Raw genomic sequence first — 14,430 nt, 5'->3', positions numbered from 1 at the left:
TATGTTTTAAATAAAATACATTTGGATAAAAGCATAATTCTGTGGTAAGTGGCAAAAAAGTAATTCCAGCTCATCCAGCCTTTACGTAGGTGCTCCCAAAATTGCTGCTGTATGTATATACTGTATACCACCGATGAGGCTCTGGGAGTTACTTGTTCAAAGGTAAGTGAGGGCAAACTTCAGCCCTGCCTCTTCACCCATCACTCAAAGACAAATGCGTACCTTCTTATTCACTTCCTCAGATGTTTCTTCTGCTTGAATGGGAGTCCACAGCCTAGCGACCAAGGATCTTTTTCCCTTGCAATGAAGAGAAAATGTTGAAGAAATATTACTTGCATGTTCTCAAGTTATTAGTTGACGTCCTGATGGCTGGTAAGATGGCCATGATCTGCCAGTTAAAAATTTGATTTCTGGCAGGAGCACATTAGCTTTCCATTTTTTTAATTTGTTAAATTGATTGCTTCCTTGAGGCTCCTTCACTTCAATGTCCCCCATACACAATACACCCACTCTCCTGTAAGCACACATTTTATTTTACTCGTGCCATGTTAACATTTCAACACCTGTGCAGTTCCTCCTTGGACCTTTGCACAGAATCACAACTGGCACACGTGACTAATGTAATGTGCACTCTGCAGAGAAGCGCAGGATTGCATGCATTTTGGAACAATTTTAGGACCCAGTGGCAGGTACTGTGAGACACTTGCACTGCCTTTGAATCTCAACTTCAGGTCTTAATTGTGGTTTTTTGACTGTTCGCTATGGGTGCAATATTACAGACGGACGGCCAGGGCAAAAGAGCACTGGGAAAAAAACACGTAATCTACAGCATCAAAAAGTGTTCATACAACATGTGCAGCTGAAAGGCATCTGGAACAGAACAAGGAGGGCTCCTGGGATACTCCGTACTGCCACTCTATACCTTTTTGAAATTTGTATTCAAAATATAAAGCTAAATATGCCAAAGCTATGACTCCATTGGTTAAGATACGACCTTGATATATTGGGAAAAATCCCAGGCGGTTCAAAAAAAGCAGCCACTGAATTTTCAGCACTTATCTGTGCATACTTTGAATAGCAAATAGAAATAGAAAGCACTTTACATTGTGTTCTAGAGCTGCCTGAAAGATCCGTGACTGAAAGGAAACAATGACAGAAAAGTCACATTACAAATGAATACATACTTCGTTCTACATTCCCCAAATAATTACAAACAGATTTGGAATGGTGTAATTTAGCTTCTTTGTGCAGGCCCAGGGGCTGCTGCCCTAAAGGTACCACTGAAGGCATCGCTCTGGGATGGTGACCCCTGATGGAAAAACTCTGACTTAAGTGTATCCTAACACCTCATTCAACATTGTAAACGTCAAACAAATGTCCCCAAATCTTTTGGGATTTCCATGTGTGGAACCCAGTGTGAACAGCAGTGAAACATGAGTAAAAGGCATTTAAACCGGCTGTGCAAAACAAAAAAGAGAGAGGAATAAATCAAAGTTTTAATTGAGTCAACCCAAAGACCCACGCGGACTGTGACAGGAGTGCATGACTTGACATTTACAAAACGTCCTATGAAGAAACAGAGCTACAGGTTTGGGGAAAAACTCAAGTAAATATTCACCACGTCTCTTCTCATTATCAAGCATTTCTTGCATCTTCCACACAGTGAAATACTTTGCTGCCCTCGGTCAGAGCCTGGCTTTTTCACGTGGGCAGAAAGGATGAATAGCCATTGCCAGTTCAAGCCAGGTGTGGAGGAACCGGCCAAGCAGGCATTCAGTACAACACCCCCCACCCCTGCCCCCCTCTGACTTTGAGAAGGTAAAAGACATCCAATGCCCGAGGGGCCGGTGTCTAGTTCCAGCTGTGGGCTGCTTTTTTGAGCAGCCTGGTGGGCCGATTTGGGTGGTTTCTGCATTGTTCAATGCTGCCAGCGCCCCTGTGAGTGCCTGAGTGGCCTTTCAGGAGGCAGAGGGGCGTCCATTACCTCCCTTTTATCAACTGCAGAGGTGTCACTCTCTTTCTCCCACTGGTTCGGCTCATTAATATGTGCATATTGAGTACGGGCAGGGGGTCTGAGCAGAAGTGGCCTCCCTTGTTTTCAGGTGTGTTTCACTAGTGTACACTAATCTGTGCATTTTTTTAACCCCCCCCCCCCCACACCTTTTTTTAAATAAAATTTCACGGAAGCAGTGTTTTGCAGAAAGGCTAAATGCAAATGTGGTCCACTTTTTGTAGCGTGCCCGGGCCGATTTTAAATCCCAATCCAACCCTGGGTATGTGACTCAAGTTGGTTTCAAGAAATTGCTGGTCAAATTTGCCAGAACCAGGCAACTGGGCATGAATGTGTCAGTTGTCTGTTTAATTTTGCCACGCATCCATTCTCAGAGGTGGACTGGATAGTGATGGAACCCTTCTGTTTTCTCGAAAGGCGGCCACCAACATAATAAGTGCAGGTGCCCAAACTTTTGCTTAGAAGCCCATGGCCCACGCTATCGAAGGTAGGAACGCTGAATACCAGGGCTGCATAGTCTTGCATCCAACCCATGCCTCTTTAATCCGCCATCCATCACTTCTTCACTCTTATCAGGTTCCTTCCATTCCTGCTTTCTCACTATTTTTCCGTCTTTCTCCACAAAAAAAAGGTCATATTCAGGCACAGGGGGATTAAGTGATTTGCCCAGATTCACAGGATGTGGGTGCGACCCTGAGGCTCGAACCTTTGTTTCCAGCACCAAAGTCGGCAATCTAGGTGGCGAGACACATACTCACCTTCTTCTTTCCCCCTTGTGTGTTTTTGTCTCTTTCTCGGGGTAAAATTCTTTTGGGGGAAAATAATTGCTGGTCCCTAAAAATAAGTGCTACTAGGCCCCACCTGCAAGCACCAGTTCAAATTAAGCACTGGGCAGGCACATTTTAAGGGCACCAATAATGTGAGGGAGACAGGCCACTGCCAGACATGTTTGACTTCAGCAGACCCTGCATCACTGACTTCACAGAGTGGACTGTTGTAGATCCAGGTACATGCCAGTCAAACACCACACTCCACATAGGATTCTGAAGTTGCCAGCCTTTCAGGAAACTGCCCTGTACCTTGAGTACACCCAGACACACTAGCCTCGGCATTGGAAATAGACTGCATGTGTAAAACAGAGGGACGTAGAGCGCAAAGCCATTCCGATCACTTGGAACAGGCTGATGGCAAAACTGCTCTAAACATTCAGAGGGAACAGCACATAGGAGGCATACGGCAGGAGGACGGCATTCACGTTCAATGCGACAAATGACTTAAAAAGGATGGCTTGCCTCTGCGTTTGTCCCCTTTAGAGGAGAAATCCATTCTCAGACTGCTTGCTGCCACCAGCGTTCAAGTGCAAGGAAGCCTCGCTTGTGTACCCCCCGCCCCCCACCCCCCTCTGACTTCGCGCTATGTACACACAAAAACGGCCGGAACACCCCACCCCCCACTTCTACAAAGTCCTCTTACCAGCAGTCCAGCGATGAGGGCAGATTCCAGCGCTGAGGGCAGATTCCAGCGATGATGGGGGTCACGCAGATTCCAACGAGAGGCACACGCAGAGGAGAGGCGATTCCAGCAAGCCTTCCCAGCGAGGAGGCGATGAGGGGCACAGAGTCCCTTCCGGCGATGAGGGGCCGATTCCAGCAAGCCTTTCCAGCGAGGAGGCGATGAGGGGCACAGAGTCCTTTCCGGCGATGAGGGGCCGATCACAGCAAGCCTTCACAGCGAGACGAGGCGGAAAACATCCAAAAAGGAAAGCAGGAAAGGCAGCTACCTTCCAATGCAGGGGCTTTAAAGCCACAAATTTCGTGGCACTTCCTGCAATTGCAGCTGCTGCCACTCCCATTGGTGGAACGTCGCTGGTGACGTTCTACATGCTGATTGGGACAAGCCGGAGCAGCAGGCCAATCTGAATTGTATGACTCCTTGCGTGACGAAAAGAAAGAGAAAAACAACTCCACAAAGGGAAGCTTTTCGGCAGGAGTGCCGCGCCCCCCCTGGAATGTCGGCGCGCCCCCCCTGGGGGGCGCGCCCCACAGATTGAAGACCACTGGTTTAGAGGCTGCCTCATTAATCTTGCTCTCGTAATATGATGCTTGCGCAGTTCTAATTCCATTCTTATAGGTTTTTATTGCGTTTCTGTATACGATTTTCCTGGAGAGGGTATAGTCTAAGCGCTAGTTTCTCTCTAATTTTTTGCATTGGCATTTTTGTTCTCATAGATCCTGGGAGTACTAGGGGGCGCTCTTGTTGGTGCATTTTGTTTTAATAGTGGTGATGGGGATAACGGAATCTAGAGAGTTTAGAATCCAGTTGTTAAAGTTTTCGTTGGCTATAGAGGGATCCCCATTAGAGGTTGGTCTCGAGGCTTCTAGAGAGGTTGCCCATTCGGCTTGGGGAAGTTTGGCCCAATTACGTTCCTTCCGGGTGGCTATATTGGGTGTTTGAAATGGGATTGTGCTTCCCCATGAGGCAGGTATTAGAGAGTGATCTGTCCATGGCAGGGTCAGAGGGATGCCCACTGAGAGGTCCGGACAATTCGAAAAGAATTGAGTGAGTGCTTTTGAAATAAACAAATAATCTAAGCGAGATTGGGAAGATTGTACAGGAGAAAAGAATGTTTATTCTCGAAGTGTAGGATTGCATACGCGCTAAGCATCCACCAATTACCGTTGTTGAATAATGGAAGTGAACTGAGAGTGCATAGGAGAGGAAGTTAATTTAGATTGAGAATTACGGTCAATATTAGAGGCTATAACTAAATTACAATCCCCACCAACTAATAAGTATTCATCTTGAAAGGACATCAATTTAGATAATCAATGTAGATAATATTGTAGGCCAGAAAACAACATCTGGGGCAGTAGGTTCATAAAGATTAAAAAGAGTCAAGGGCATATTGTTCACTAACAATGAAGCAAAAACCCACCTTCCCACATCATCAGCATCTTGTGAAAGAGTCTTTAAGTCAAGACTTTTATGACATAAAATGGCTACACCATTCCTATTTCCTGCACTAGGAGAGGCAAAAATATGACCAACCCATTGTCTTTTAAGTTTAGGAATTTCCCTATCTAGAACATGATATGTAGTAAGGCTATATCACACTTTAAATTAGATAAATGAGATAAAACCCTTTGACGCTTTATAGGAGAACCCAAACCTTCAACATTCCATGACACAACCGTCAGAGCCATTTACAACAGTCGATATGACATAAACATTATATCACAATACTTATAACAGCTAAAAACTGACAATATTTTATAAGTAATAGTATTTAGTGAAAAATTTGCAAAACTGTACCAGAAAAATTGAGTGGTATAGAGAAGGAAATAAGTAGTTATGAAAAGGGAGAGTATGACAAAGAACGGTGTAAGCAGAAAATAAGAAGCAAGTGGAAAAAGAGAAAAGGAAAAAGGAGAAATTATTAGTGAAGGGAAAAAAGTATCAGATAAAGATAGAGTGGTTGGAACAATGGAGATTAATCAAGGAAAGCATGAAAGAAACATATGCCGTGAAATGCGAAATCATAATAACCAACTACAAAAAACATGAACAAGAGGAGGGTGGTGAAGCCACATGAGGAAAATGACACAACCTATCAGGCAACTCACGGAGTACCAGGGAGGGAGGGCATCATCCATGGAAACCAGGGATAACAGAAATCATGTATGAAAGAAAATCCACACCTAACAAAAAAGAAAAACATGACAGATAAGCATCACAAAGGGAACCTAGAAAAATTTAACTAAACAAGAACAAACAACAATCTCTGAAAAAACAGAGCATATTAAACCAACCAACACCACAAAATTAAACAGTAGCAAGTCTGGACACATCAATATCTTCCTCTCTGCATTGATCTAAGAAATTTGCAGTAAAGCAGGGTTCTCATAATTCCTAGTTCTGTTTTTATATGTAACTTTGAAGAGACACGGATGGAAGAGACCAAATCTGGCATTGAGAGAACGGAGTGCTAGTCTCATATCTAAGAACTTTTCCTTCGATCTGCTGTCTCTTTGGCATAAGCTTAAGCAAAGAAGAGATTGGAGCCTTGCCATGAGACACAACTTTTGAGTTTAGCTGCTTGCAAGATTTTCAATAAATCTGTATATTCCAAGAAGTATAGGATGATTCCTCTAGGTTTGGATGAAGAAGCCGCGATAGTTGGGCTGCGACCCAAATGGTGTGCTCTTTGAATGCTCAGGACAGGAAAGCTGGAAATATCAAGAACTTGTGAAAGGAATAATTTAAAGAATGAAATGGGGTCTGAGCCTTCCAAGCCTTCTGCCAAACCATTTATGCGCAAGTTATTCCGTCTGTCATGGTTCTCAAGATTCTCCCTGTGTTTTAGAGTAGTAAGATTGCGGATTTCATTAAAGGAACTTGGTTCGCCACAACCTGAACAAAGCCTACTTATTGTTCAATCTGCATAACCCTATTTTCCAAAGTAGACCACTTGTCATCCAAAGCCTGGAAATGTTTATTTGTTTCCTCCATGAAGTGTCGCAGAGCACAAATCTCCTCAAGTAGCACTTCCATAGCATTTGGTGGAGGAGATGTAGCGGACGAAGGAGAATCTCTTTTGACACATTTTCCAGAAGATGATGTAGACAATTTAGGAGTTAGTTTATTGGCGGAAAACGGAAAACTGGAAGAGGCTACCAATGTTCCTATATTGGAGAGTGGTGTAGTGCTCTCAGAGCTATCCATATTCGTTGAAAGAACAGAATAAGGGTTGTGGTCTGTAAAAGATGAAGATGGTAAAGAAGAACCAGTAACATGACATGTAGATTTTGTTCTCCACATAAAGCTCAGAACAAATTGATAATAGCAAAAGTACAGAGACAGGTGGGTGAATAGTTCATGTACATTCTAACTCCGAGTCTACAGGAACAAGAATGAAAAGAAAGCAGCTGATGTCAGGAAAAGAATAAATAAAGTGCACACCAGGGTCAGAGAACGCCAGTTGAGATTGAAAGGGGCTGGTATTGAGAAAGCCCATCTCACTGTCATTAACTGGGCAAGAAGAAAAGCGAAGAGTACAAAGCTGCAATGGCAACCATTCTTGTTCCTGTAGACTCGGAGTTAGAATGTACATGAACTATTCACTAGGCATGAGCGGATTTTGCGGATTGGCAATCCGCGAATTTGCGGATTTGCGAACTCGCAATCCGCAAAATCCGCGAATTCCCGCGAATTTGCGGATTTTTTTTTTTTTTGTGTTCGCCCGTGTTTCTGCCAGTTCGCGAGGGTTTTTACAATTTCGCAATTTGCGAACTTACCTGTCGGGTCGCAAGTTTTGCGAACTTGTTGTTTCTACGTGTCCAACCTGTTTGGGACACTCTTCTTCATCACTGCCACTCTCTGTCACCACTGCCACTCTCTGACTACTCATGCCACCCTCTGGCCCACCCATGCCACCCTCTGTTTCATCACCACACCCTCTGGTTGTCCAGTGTACATTATTTTCGGCAAAGCAAAGCACACCTTCCCTGCCTCAAGTGACCTGAATTAATTTGGGGCTGATTAATGTGTCACAGAATATTTTTTTAGCTGGCACCTGCTTCCTTAGTGCGCCCTGATTAGTGATCTTTTGCACTTGCTAAGTGCTTTCATTGTTGCAAAATTAGTTACAACACCTGCCCTGCCCCAACTGACAATAATGAATTAGGGGCTGATTAATGGATTTTAACTTCCAGCCTGGCTCCTGCTTGTCTCCCTTAGCTGTAATTCATGACCTTTGTGGCATATGTGTAACTATTCTGAGGTTCAGAGCAGGGTCACATAATAGTTTCAACTGGCAACTGAACTCTGGAGGGGCCCCTCAGGAAGCACTACAGGAAATGGCTACTAATGATGTGCCTGAACTTTTGAACCTGGTAAGTAGTTACTTTCAGTTTTGCTTAGATCATATTTCTGCAATTTCGCACTTATTCGCGGGGCGCGAACTCACGCGAACAGTGCGAGCAGTGCGAGCAAAATCCGCTGCTCGCGGATTTGCGGATTTTGCAGGAAATTCGCAAATCTCGCGGATTGCGGATTTCCCGAAAATCCGCAAAATCCGCGAGCGGAACGGATTTTCCGCCCATGCCTACTATTCACTCCTAATGTGAGACATGTTAGGTTGTCTATGGAAGGTATTTTGAGCCACTTCCTCTCGTAAGTTTCTACCTTTACACTATAGTTGAGTGTTAGAAATGGAGTTCCTGGCTTGTTAGGGTGTACACCTAAGCCAGGCAAAATCGACCGCTCTAGTCAGGGTAAGGGAGATACACACACAAGATAACCCCTGCTCACCCCCTCGGTAGCTTGGCAGAGCAGTCAGGCTTATCCCAGAGGCAGTGTGTAAAGCGTTTGCACAACACGGACACACACCAGTGACACAGTAGGCACTCCACTAAAAGAGACTCCACACAAGGAATATATAAAAATATCCTTTGTATTATAAAAACACATGGGCCACAGTTACATGAATCACTGTGCCACTTGTCATAAGAATACATATACACATACTTCATCAATCACTTTGCCCACCAGGCAATGGTCATAACAATAAGTAGATCATAAATAACTCGGTAGTATAGGCAAAGGTAAACACCACTACACTACCCTTAAACCTAAAACACTGCCCCCTGCACAACCCTCCCCCGACCCCCAGTCCTGTCCCTACACCCAAACACTACCCTGCACGACGCTCCAACACTACCCTAAACCCTAAAACGCTACCCTACACTACACAAACACCACAATACTATACTAAACCCTAAAACACTACCCCCTGCACAACCCTCCCCGGACCCCAGTCTTGTTCCTACACCCAGTCACTACCCTGCACGACACCCTGACACTTCCCTAAACCCTAAAACACTACCCTACACTACACAAACAACACTACACTAAACCCTAAAACACTACCCCTGCACAACCCTCCTCCGACCACCAGTCTTGTCCCTACACCCAAACACTACCCTGCACAAAACCCAATACTACCCTGAACCCTAAAACACTACCCTACTCTACACTAACACCACAACACTACCCTAAACCCTAAAACACTACCCCCTGCACGACCCTCACCCTTCCCCCAGTTCGCTCCATACACAACACTACCCTGCACGACACTCCAACATTACCCTAAAACACTACCCTACACTACATAAACACCACAACACTACACTAAACCCTAAAACACTACCCCTTGCACAACCCTGCCCGACCCCCAGTCCTGTTCCTACACTCAAACAATCCCCTGCACGACCCCCCGAAACTACTCTAAACCCCAAAACACTATACTACACTACCCTACACTACTAACAACACAACACTACCCTAAACCCCAAAACACTACTCCTCAGACACAACACTACCCTTAACCCTAAAAGACTAAAAGACTACCCCCTGCATGACCCTTCCCCTACCATAAGCCCCTAAAAACCGCCCCTCTTACCTCTCTCTCCTCGTGTCCCCTGTTCTCCTTCCTGCGTCATCAGAAGGGCTGTGATCGTTGCCCATCGTTGTGAGGAAACGCTTCAGTTTCCTCACAACGATGTGGTTCGCATTACAACACATGCGTTGTTACAGCGCATGCGATGTAATGACATGCGTAAAAATGGCTATGCGTTATTACAGCGCATGCGTTGTAACGCTTGCGTAGTAATGGTACGCAATGTAATGACAACGTACAAATGGATGTTTACCAAGCCCATTAGACCACCATCACTGTATATTATATATAATGCACATTAGAGTCCCAATCACATAAATCATAGACAGTTTGCTGAGTGGACAATTATCATGAGCTTAACACGTAGTACATAAGTAAATACTAATGAGTTGCACCTGTCATACACATTTTGCCATATGCAATTGTCATAAACACCAGCAGTGAACCAAGTAACGATTCTGGTGTTGCATTATTACTTATCATGCAGTCACGTCACCAGCCATTAGAACACAGGCCCTGCATTGACACTGATCATGTAGACATCACCCTGCACAAAATGGGCCTACCTAAAAGGGTAGGCTGCGACGATAAACAGATCAACTCGGTGAGGTATCCCAGGCTGTGTGAACGACTGCGTGCTACCATCAATCGTGGCTTCACCCACATGAAATACCCCCACAAGTTATGCCTCAGGGCGGGGGAGGGGAGGACCACCTCCACTCAGTGGTTTCGACCTCACAGGGTCCCCCGCGGTTGGTCAAGGCAGTTGCCCACCACAACACGGGGCAGCTGCTACACCTGGCAAATGGAGCTGTGAAGACTCAGCTCCTTGCACGGCCTCTCATTGATCCAGCTACATTTGAGCTTTCCCCATTGTCATGGGCTGGGAGGCACTGCTCCACTCTGCGATGCATGGACAGTTGTCAGGGGCTGGTTTACAGTTGCTATGGCAAACCGCATGCCGGCGTCAGAGCTTGCCTGGAGATATGTCTCCACTGAAGGGTGGTCCAACAGGGTGGCTGGCGCTTCCTTCTGCTGTCAGACCCCACACACAGAAAAGGCAGGGCTCCTCACATAGTCCTTCCGCTCTTCTTCTTGACAGGGTACTCTTGTTCCTTGAAGTAATCTAAAAATACTTGGGTTTTAGGTGTAATTCTTATACCCCAAATTGTCATTGTTCCTGTTGCTGTAAGAGTCTCTGAACCCAGTCCAAAGCAGTCCTGTCCTCCCTGGAGAAGCATGACCACAGGGGGTGGGCACAGCATTGTGAAAAAGGAGACACAGCCTATTCAGGTGCAAGCAAAATTCCTCCCACCACTTTAAATGCAGACCAGCTCTATTCAGCACTGCGATGAGTCATACAGGCAAGGCAGGGCACACCTCAATCTCCTCAGTGACTGTCTAGAGTAATTGGACATCCCAGATCCAGTCACTCAAACACCAGATGCTGAATACACAAACAGCCGGAGGCGCACAGAATGGTAAATTAAGAAAATGCCCACTTTCTGAAAGTGGCATTTCCAGACACAGAATTTAAAAATCACCTTTACCAAAAGGTGCATTAATAAATTCTGTGTTCGGAGAGCCTAATTTTTCCATCTTATCCCTATGGTAAGCTACACATGTAAAATAGTTACAGTGCAGCTTCACAGAGCCTATGGGACAGATAGCCTTTCAATAGTGAAAAACGAATTACCCTGTATTTCACTATCAGGACATGTCACACACACCAGTACATGTCCTACCTTTCACATACACTACACCCTACCCATAGGGGTACCTTGGGCCTATTTTAGAGGAGCCTTAAATGTAAGGAAAGGGAAGGTGGTGGCCTGGCAAGTGGGTGCACTTGCTAGGGCAACATGGCAGTTACAAACTGCGCACGCAGACACTACATTGGTAGATCTGAGACACATTTACAGGGCTACTCATGTGGGTGGCACAACCATTGCTGCAAGCCCACTAGTAGCATTTGATATACAGGCCCAGGCACACACAGTGCACTGTACTAGGGACTTACCAGTAAATCAAATATGCCAATCATAAATAACCAATCATTGTCAATTTATACAGACAGCATATGCACGTTAGCACGGATCAGCAGTGGTAAAGTGTCCAGAAACCTATAGCCTATATAAACAGGATCACAAAAAATAGGAGGAAAAAAGTTTGTGGACAAACCTGTCAAAAGGGCCATGTCTAACGCTGAGGAAGTGAGACATCTGAAATTATTGAAAGCATTGATGTGGTTTAAATTGGGAAGGAAATAAATGTGGTTACCAGGGATGAGAAAAATAAATAAAAAAATAGATCGTAAGTTTAGCCACTTAACCCCTTCGCTGCTAGTCCCTCCCCCCTACCTCCCATGTTAAGCCTTTTTTTGTGCTATTTGGGGTAGTTTGTACTTAGGCCCCTGTAACTTTTTGACCACATAAGGTATCCACGCCAAATTTGCGTGCTTTTCTTCCATCATCATGGGGATTCTAAAGGTATCCAGGGTTTGTGGATTCCCCTGGAGGGGACCCTGAAATTAGCCAAAATACAGCAACATTTTTTATTTATTTTTAAATGGGGAAAAAGTGCTGCAAATTAAAGTGTCTACTTTTTCCCTATAAATGGTATTAACAAAGGGTTTGTGGGGCTGAAATCACAATTTTCCCAGCTTTCAGGGACTGACAGACTTTTGGCAGAAAACCAACATTTTTTATACAGTTTTGGCATTTTACTGGGAGACTGAGAGGAATGCTGTAGGGTAGGACATTTGTGCCAGCACGGTGATGTCACACAAAAATATGTGGAAAATGTATTTTTTTCAGCTAAATTTGAGGTTTGCAGGGGATTCTGGGTAGGAGAACTTTGGGGGATGCACTCAAGCCTTACCTCGCTGGACTCCCCTGGGTGTCTAGTTTTCAGAAATGTATGGGTTTGGTAGTTTCCCAAGATGGCCGCAGAGCCGGGGCCAAAACCCCAGGTGACACCCCTTGCAAAACCAGATTGTTTTGTGATGGGTAATTTTGATGTCTCTTCAATACGTTTTGGGCCCTTGCCTTATGCGGGTTCTTGACCTACCCACGCAAGTGAGGTACAATTTTTATCGGGAATGCTGGGTGGTAGGATATTTGTGGATCCATGCAGATTCCAGAACTGACCCTCACAGAGATGTAAGAAAAATCAGATTTTTTTCTGCTAAATTTGAGGTTTGCAAGGGATTCTGGGTAGGAAAACATTGGGGGGTCCATGCAAGCCATACCTCACTGGACTCCCCCGGGTATCTAGTTTTCAGAAATGTGTGGGTTTGGTAGGTTTTCTAAGATAGCCGCCGAGCCCGGGGCCAAAAACCCAGTTGACACCCCTTGCAAAACCAGCCATAATTTTGATGTCTCCTCAATGCGTTTTGGGCCCTGGGCTGTCGCTGGTAACTTGGCCCTACCCATGCGATTGAGGTGCCCTCCTGGGGCGATCCCCAAGCAGGGATCCACTAGGAAGGGGTACTATTGGAATGGGGAGCTTCTCCCCTTTCCCATGACACCTCTCCCGTCTTTTTGTGTGCTTGGGGGGCTAAGATAGCCCCCTGAGCACATAGAAAGTGAAACTGTAACGAGCCTAAAGGATCATTTCAGTTTCTATGAAATGACGACAGCGCGATGTGCACACTGATCGTCATTTCAGGGAAACCAGGGGAAGAGCCTCGGGAGCTGGGGAAACTCTTTGGCTGTTGGGGAAAAAACAAAATCCCTCTGGTGCCTGCACCAGAGGAATTACCAGTGCCATGTGAGCGTAAAGCCAGGAGCCATCCTGCGCACCTGAGCACTGATGCGCACGACGGCTCCCGGCCATCCTGCGCATCGAAGGGGTTAATGCAATTTCTATTTCATCACATTTACGTGCCCCATACCCTATTAAGAACAAAAGTAATTGAGATAAAGACAAACCGCATGCATGCTCAAGCACAGTAAACAAGCCATTGCATTGCAATAGGTATCCCATTTACACGAGTTTCAGCTATTGGCATTGTAAATGGCAATGCCTTTTATTTATGTTTTGGATTTTAAAACATAAATAAAAGGAACATCATTTCCAATGCTAATAGCTTAAACTCTTGCAAATGTCAGAACTATTGCATTGCAAATGCTTGTTTACAGGACGTCCCAGACACTACTTCCCCAACCTACCAACCTTCAGCAATAGGACAACTGCAAGCTCGTCTCAAAAAGACATCTTGCGCCTGGTCACACAATCTTACCTCAGGAGAGATAAAACCAAAGCTCTACCCCAACATTACCAGCCTGTGAACATACAGAAGCATGAACCCACCAGGTCAGGCATAGTATCTTCTCCTGCAGAACTACTTCATAGATTCTCCTGTTACCTTCTACCCTCTCCTGCCACCTGCATTCGCTATCCAATCACACACATGATGCTAATGCGCTGTTCAGTGATACCAAATAGAGAACTGGCCAGATAGCGTGCCTTAGAGCTCAGTGCAAAGGAACGCTAGGCACTTGGTGAAAATCCCAGGCTGCAGGTTTGCTAGCGCTCGAGCTTGCATCTAAAGGGAGGTCCGAGCCTGTGTATGAGTGGAAAATAAGCAAGTGCAAGGCTTGTGTAAGATAGGTCTGTGCTTGGCTATCTGTAGCAAGCTTGCAAAGAAGGACAGTTGTTGAAGGGAAGTGTGCAAATGTGCATGAGAATAGCCTGCTTCAGACACTCGGGCTGTGTTAGCACAAGAGGCTTGCAATGGCAGCCTCTAATGCCTACGGCCATACCACCCTGAATGCACCCTATCTCGGAAGCTAAGCAGGGTCGGGCCTGGTTAGTACTTGGATGGGAGACCACCTGGGAATATCAGGTGCTGTAGGCACTTTGCCTCTCGCTCACACTAGGTGGAGATCATCTGTCCCACAATCCCAAAGAATCTTCCTCAATCAGGCACTTTAAAAAAAAATTGATTCTGCTCTTTTTC

The 14,430-nt window shown here is 45.3% G+C and overlaps 1 pseudogene; it reads left to right on the top strand.

Moving 5' to 3' along the window:
• The first annotated feature begins 14,219 nt into the window (after positions 1-14,219).
• On the top strand, positions 14,220-14,328 carry LOC147712448 (5S ribosomal RNA; annotated as a pseudogene).
• The last annotated feature ends 102 nt before the right edge of the window (positions 14,329-14,430 follow it).

This window comes from Lissotriton vulgaris, chromosome 5 (assembly GCF_964263255.1).
Source record: "Lissotriton vulgaris chromosome 5, aLisVul1.2, whole genome shotgun sequence".
Lineage (NCBI taxonomy): Eukaryota > Metazoa > Chordata > Amphibia > Caudata > Salamandridae > Lissotriton > Lissotriton vulgaris.
Note: the sequence above shows the minus strand (reverse complement) of the source record. Positions and strands in the feature narration are given on the sequence as shown.